Raw genomic sequence first — 8,072 nt, 5'->3', positions numbered from 1 at the left:
CTCATGATCCGAACGCTCATAGAATAGCAACTGGATCAACGAGACAGTATTATAAGTCAATACTTATAATCTACATTAAAAATAATAACACCGTACGTAGTCATTGACATGCATGAACTTTCTCCCAATCAATCCCCCAGTGGGCGATATGGTAATCGTTATCAGAACACAAGGTTCAGCCCTTTGTACCGCTTACGAAACCTTCGCGCCCACTAGTGGCTAGTGGGCGCACTGCGTTTAGCATTTAATTACAATTATGTGCTAAACTTCCACTGCTTAACCGGGTTCCATTGACTTCAAGACAATGCTGACAACATTGGTAAGGCCACGCAGAGAAAGTAACAGAAGTTCTTCTATAATGATTTTGAATAAAACCTTCATAGTACCTACTACTGATACACAAAGGTATCAGATCCTTTAGTTAGAGTTGATAGACGTCCGCTATAGTCTGGTAAGTTTGTTGATAACACTCCCATGATATGCGGACGACTGGGGGAATTACTGCGCGGGTGTGAAATCGTGCATGCGGGGAAGTGAGGTCCATCAGTTGTGGGTTTTTAATTCATCGCTACCCGCCCCCCGGCCCGCGCGGACCATCGGGAGTGTTACGAACGAAGTTGCCCAGCTATAAGAACGGATTTTGCGAGAGGGCCCTATTAAGGTTAGACCTCCTTTATCTGGTCCGCTAGTATCCTTTGTATGTTGCGCATTGATGTGCAGGAGCTCATGCTCCTACCATACCTAAGTAAAGAAAGAAAGAAAAATCTATTAACATACCTACATATTACACAGAAAAGAGAGAAAAACAAATAATTAAAGTAAGTTACAATCATTGAATTATTATAGTACATACTAATGCAATGGTTACAATAAACTCTTAGACCAATGGTCTAAGCAATAAACTAAAATAAGTAACTTGTATGATGTGGTCCAAAGGGTGTCCATTCAGTACACTGTCACGCCACGGTAGGCAGCAAGTTTCAGAGATCCAGAGACCATCAATCGTCAAAGTATTTTATGTCGGGATATAAATATTGTGAGAAATCATGTCCCTGTCACCAGACACGAAGCTTGGAACTCTTCTCTTCTCTTTGACTATATGATACCTACCGTTTATCTATTAATGAGAATAAGCAATGACCATGGGCTGACAAACAGCTTTCTACGAATGTTTAGCTATCACAGGCTCTCGGTCCATTACGCTAAAATTATAATAGGAAAGCCCATTTATTTCCAAACTTAAAAAATCCAATGAGGATTGGCAGACTTCACACACGTAGGAAATTAAGAAAATTCTCAGGCAGGTTTCCTCACGATATCTTTCGATCATCGTGAGACACATGATAATTTTTTTTAATGCAATACTGAAAAATTTAAGGTGCATGTCCTGGAGCGGCTTCGGAGCTACGCTCCAAATCGAAGGCACAGGTTATATCCAATGAGCTATCACAACTAGGTAGGTAGGTACCTACATCAAATTTTTAAACTTAAATTCCTTTTAGTTGAAAAAAAAAATATTGAAAATTAAATACATGTATTTAATTTAAATGTTGCTATTCTGTCATTATTACCATTAATCGGAATTTCTTCTTGGATACAAGCCTCCTCTAGCTTCTTCTAGATCTAACTGTCCCTGGTGTAGGTTCCTTGTCCTATCGTTTACTTGAGCTAAATTAATGAGTAGTATTTTTTGAAAATATACGTACAACATGTTATGTTATGAAAGACCACCACAAAAGTTAGTTCTGGGTGGTCTCTGAACGCTAAACTGTTTAAATCTTTAAAACACAAGAATTCTTAGTAAGTCGATTTCGCCTGAGATCTAACTCAATAGCCCGTGCCGCGGCCCTCTTAGTTTCAGCACATTAATTTATAACAAAGATATTTGCTTTACCCTCCTTCCTCAACAAAACACCAGTCGGACTAAGTTAAAGATGATATTTCTTTTATTTGATGCGTTTAAAGACTGACCGTCGCGTCGTCGTCAGATATACTCGTAAATACAAAAATACCTAATAATCAAATGTTATACGCAATGTACCTAGTTGAGGATCTAATACGCAATGTACCTGGTTAAGAAACCTACAGTATTTAGGTACAATTGGAGTACAATACAGTCAATTACAGGGATTCATAAATCAAGATCGAACCTTATTGAAAATTTCAGTTGAAGAAATTTTCAATATGACTTGTCACATCCTGTATATCGAAAAGCACATTATGCCGCCCTTAATATGCTAGTGCTTGCTAGAGAGTCTAAACTTAAAATCGCACCTCCTCTAAGTATCATATTATATGGAGGGAGGTCTGGGTCATTCAAACGGGTAGATAGTTAATAAACGGTAAGTACGTATTTCATCGTTCTTCTTCTTCTTAATCGTTTAATAACTCTTGACAGAATGGTCATGATTGCAACGATGATCGACGTTTTCTGTGCACTGCGCCTTCACCTTTGGCGATTAGCCGTGTTATGGAAGCACTCCACCAATTAAATCCGTCCATCGACTTGGCCCTGTACTACCAACCGCTCAATTGCATCCTGATACGATCAATTCTACCGGTAGGTACCTACAAAATAGCGCTATAACTGTAATTCTAGCCAAGGGCAAAACTGCTAAATAGGGGTGCATTGCATAAAGACAATTCCCTTCTCTGAAGCAGCGTTTTGTGACGCAGTCGCGATCGTTTACGTTACGTTTACGAGCGCAAACTTGACACTGTGCGGCCGGAAGCTGCAGCGCCGGAAACGACCAAAGGGGTTACAATGTTTCCTAGAAGGGCGCAATGCTGTGCTGCGTTCTAATCCTCCACGCACTGGGGCAAGCGTTTTCGCCATATCACTATGCCAGACCAAGAGAGTAGTTGAACCGGTAAACCTGCCGAAAGGGCTAGTGGCCGTACATACATTTATACGAAGCTATTCACATTATCCCGGCTTCAAATCCAACTGAGGTGAATATACGACTTTGTTGTAAGACCTAATGTAATGTGAACTCTCTGCCCGATGTCCGGATTACGGCAAATCTGCCGATTCGGCGTAGTGGGAACTCGACCTTACATTAAGATATCACATTTCGTTTGGTACAGATTAGTTCCCTATTATCTGAGTCTAATCATCATTGAACTCGTATGTTTGTTCTAAATTATTAGGAGGTTTTTATGGACCGATAAACTCTTTCCAGAAAGTGGCTAAATCTAATGTGAATCTGAAAAAGAAATAGAATAAGTGTAATAGGCGTATGTTAGTAAACGAATGAAACACTAGCAGAACGTGTTTTATTTTTTCACCAACTTCGTCTTTTATTTGTTGAATTCCTGAACATTTTTTTATACAGCGTACTTTTTTATGTCAACTTTCTACATAGTGGAAGTGTCTATTTTCAACTAATACCCATACTTAAAATACTTACTCGTAACATTAGCCGACGCTCCGCGTTTTACCCGCGTAGTTACGATCACATGAGAATACGGGGATAAAATACAGGGATTTTCTATTACACGTACAAATAACGTGGCCTTCTACTGATAAAAGAATTTTCAGAATCGGTTCAGTAGATACAGAGATTTACCTCTTTTAAATATTAGTATAGACTAAGGTACCTGTCACATTAATTGGTACATATTTGGTACATAGCAAACTGTGTAATAAGGCTTTCGTTTATATCTTGTGTATCATATAAAATTATTGTTAGATAATAAAGCACCTACGCCAGATACTTGAGCAAATTACTCGACCAGTGTAAACGCTCGCATTAAGGCGTCTAATTCGGTAGATACTGTATAGGGATTGTTAGTGTAAGTTTAAACGTGCAAGCTAATAACATTGTGTCGGTGGGTGTACGGCCGACAGTTTTCTTTTTATGTTCTAGTTGACGCTCTCAGCAGATGGCCCTCCTGATTTTTTTTTTTAATTTTTATATATGTCCAATATTCCCATTCCCCTCCAACAAGTCGGGAAAGAATGTATTAGGAGTGGGTACGACAATAGACCAACGAGATGAGGATCGAACTACCACCCCTTGGTGATGAGTCCGACCGCTCTTACCGTTGAGCTATTGAGGCTCTGATCATATCTGATTTGAAGTAGGTATATAACTATCGCCCATAACCATAATATTATCAATATTGAAATAAACTTGATATCTCCAGTTGACTGTTGTATTAAGAGTTTAATTACATATATCCAGCATCTAGATACATCCCATAGCTATTGTATCGTCGTTTAATTACATACATGTACGAAATTTATAGATAATATAGGCGTTTTGTATTTTTTTAGTGTATCGCCTGAACAAAAACATATGTTTAACAATATAAAATATATGTAATTTAATAATACACAATGTATCAAAAAAAATGAGATATGTCTCGTTTCTGTCGGGTCTGGGTCACAGATGACCGTTCTCCTTAAAAAGATATTTACACAAATTTAGGCTACTTAAAAAGTAGATAAATAAAAAAACACAATTAAACAAAGAACTAAAAAGACCTTTAAACAAATAATGGACTTCCAAAACAGAATAACTAAGTAGGTACCTTACTAAACCCGTGTGTACTAGTAGGTAGGGCTTGTAGACATGTAGTTTATTATTATTAAATTTCATCATCATTATCTTCCCATATTCGGCTCACTGCTGAGCTCGAGTCTCCTCTCAGAATTAGAGGGGTTACGCCATTAGTCCACCACGCTGGCCCAATGCGCATTGGCAGACTTCACACACGCAAAGAATTTAAGAAAATTCTCTGGTATTTATGCAGGTTTTCTCACGATGTTTTCTTTTACCGTTTGAGACATGGTGAGAATTATATTATTATTAAAAGTGCATAAGTTTAATGACGATAAATGCTATAAGTAATAGTAAAAGCCGGGCGAGGATCGCATCAGCACATGTCGCGGATGCGCGGAGATGCGGAGGCTGCGTGCGGAGATGCGCATCTGTCCGCGGTTCCCACACCGACCGCTTTTTGTACTTGCAACCATTTTTTTTTTAATTACAGCTCCAGTCGGAAGTATTATTATAGTTTCGGGAAGTAAGATTACTATTGTTTTTTTAAGGAACCACATTAGTGTGTGTACATCGTAACAGATACAGAAGGCAGTGGATTTTTGCGGTGCGTAATGTGAGGAGGTTCCTCACTCTGGAGCTCTGACCACCGGTTGCTTGGGCACTCAAATGTCCCGCAGTTAAACTAATTTTATAAATATTAATAAGTGTTTTTTATTTTATATTTTGTAATATTTCGTATTTTATTAATATTGTTATAAATTTTAAAAGAAAAGGACAAATAAATAAATGAGAGAAAACAAATATGGTAATGGTATGGTATCTTAAGCATAATTAAAAATACTTAGTACGTATTTGACCTTTCTAGCTGGCAAAGCTGTGATTTTCAACAGAGAGGATCTCAGTTCGATTTCCAGCTTGGGTCCATGTAGTATTGTAGATATATTTTCTAATTTGGCTCAGTCTGAACCGACTTCTTGACGTACCTACTCTCAGAGGTAGGAGGAGTGACACTACCCAACTCCGAGCTGAGAATTTTCATTGGGAATTTCTATCGCGAATCCACGACCTCATATCCCTAAGCTACAATAAGCTAACCATTACAGCAACGAGTTACGAGGCAGTTAGTAGGTAGGTAATTACTTAATAGTACTATAAATAGGTAGGTTTATAAATTATGAACTGCAGCGATCATTTACAAGTAGGTAGATATGCTCAATCAAGGCTCAATCAGGTACGTAGTATTATAATTATCGTACCTACTTTAAAAGAACCTTTACACAAAATAAACCTCCCGGTAAGCACATGAGAACAAAAAATACCACAATACTTAATTTAGAGACCTTGTTCCAAAAACCACAGAATCCACAAATGTAGGCGTGCGTAGTACGCACGCATTCCGTACAGTGTTTCCCAAACGTTTCCCATAGTACAACTGTTTTATCAGGTGGGTACGTAATGTTTGTAAAGGATCCCCGATATTGTTGTAAAACAACTTATTTTATTAATTACCTACTTACTTAATCAAAATAAATCAATTTAACTTTGTTACCTACATTGTAGAGACCACATCGTTGAAGATGTATCGGTTTCGAAATAAGCGTAGGTATATACAGGTAGGTAGGTAGATTTATCACAAAGTTTTGGTCGCAGTGTTGGTCGCCGGCAACCCCACCAGGTGCAGGCGGCTCATTTTTTTTTTAATCTCAAGTTAGCCCTTGACTACAATCTCACCTGTGATGATGCAGTCTAAGATGGAAGCGGGCTGACTTGTTAGGAGGAGAATGAAAATCCACACCCCTTTCGGTTTCTACAAGGCATGATACCGGAACGCTAAATCGCTTGGCGGTACGTCTTTGTCGTTAGGTTGGTAACTAGCCACGGCCGAAGCCTCCCACCAGCCAAACCTAGACCAATTAAGAAAATCTCAATCTGCCCAGCCGGGAATCGAACCCAGGACCTCCGTTTTGTAAATCCACCGCGAATACCACTGCACCACGGAGGCCGTCAATATATGTCCGTCCTATGTCCTGCAGTAGACGCCCATCGGCTGTTATTATGATGATGATGAGAGACAGGGTGTTTTGTTTAGTCTTAATGTGATTGACGTTTGGATTTGTCGGTTTTACACGAAGTTTAACAAAACAAATCATTTATTCATTGTTCAACTAAATTATTTAACAGCCACTTTATTATCAGTCTTTCTGTTTACTATGTAATAGCGAAATCAACTGAATAATTTAATTAATATAAAACACTTTAAGGCAAAGACGAAATTATGACATTGATATCGTGGACACTTGAACTTTGGGAATAGCTGGATGTAAAATATCTATAAACAAAATATTACGAGGCAAAATAGCTCTTCGGCCTTAAACTGAAAAATTAAAATTAGTTTGAACTCGTTGTGCGAAAGATGAGGTGAAAGATGAGGACAGGTGGCAAATCTCTGAATGCAGTTCCCACAGCGCACAATAGCTTTTTATTAACGCCACACTTAATAGTCTGTTACAAAAACAAAAATTATTATTATTATTATATTAGTACATGAAATTGGCGTTCTGTCGTACTGGCCACCTTGATGTCAAATATCTCCTCTTTGGTTGGGAATTCCAAGTTCAAAAGCCCATCCCCGGGCTAGGCATATCTTAACCACCCGGCAATTTACTTTTATCTTGTTAATTCTAAAAAAATGAAATCTAACTTTATCAAAAAAGTTTGCTTCAACGTTTTTAATTCATCTTTAATTTGTCCCCAACGGACAAGCAAAGATCGTTGACCATACAGCCTACATTTTACGGCATTTTTTTGAAGACTTATGATTGGTTTGTTTGTTTTCTCATTTGTCAAGCGTTGGTAACAGAAAAAAATAAATACAAAAATAAAACAACTCCAAATGTTACTTCGCCGATTTGGTACACCGGCAAACTTTTTGAGCAAGAATGATAAAAAAAAACTAAAGTTCAAAAACTATAACCCGACTACGTAAAAAGGGGTCTAAAAAGAACGAAACAAGAAAATATTTCAGATTGAAAAAGAGAAATTCATCGGAACAAAAATGGTCACGGTAGGCCCGTGGACCCATTATATACCTCACATGTACGAACGAGTACCTATGTTTAAAATAGAAGTGTTCCTGGCATAATCTATATCTATACTAATATTATAAAGAGGTAAAGTTTATATTGGTATCATATATATTAGCCGAGTTATCACAGTTTTGGTCATACAGGTCGGACTGAAAATCCTCTTAAACAGACTTATTCGCATGCGCTGACTTAACTATTGTGTAAAATTGAAATTAATGTATAGAGGCTTTATGTATCTTTAAAAGTTCTACAAAAAAGTCCGCGACACCATATATCTATCTTCTATATATTAGCAGATATAGTACCTTTTGTGTTTTAAAAATTATTTATTTTATATACTTAGGTTTACGTCATTATTTATACAACTAAACTTTAATCCTTATTAAAATAAATTATTTAATAATCACAAGGATATTATGGAGATAAGATTTGCCCTTTACAGTATGTTAATTACTTAAATAGTTTCGGAGATAATACA

Source organism: Bicyclus anynana, chromosome 3, assembly GCF_947172395.1.
Source record: "Bicyclus anynana chromosome 3, ilBicAnyn1.1, whole genome shotgun sequence".
Taxonomy (NCBI): Eukaryota; Metazoa; Arthropoda; class Insecta; order Lepidoptera; family Nymphalidae; genus Bicyclus; species Bicyclus anynana.
The sequence above is the reverse complement of the archived record's forward strand: the minus strand, read 5'-3'. Positions refer to the sequence as shown.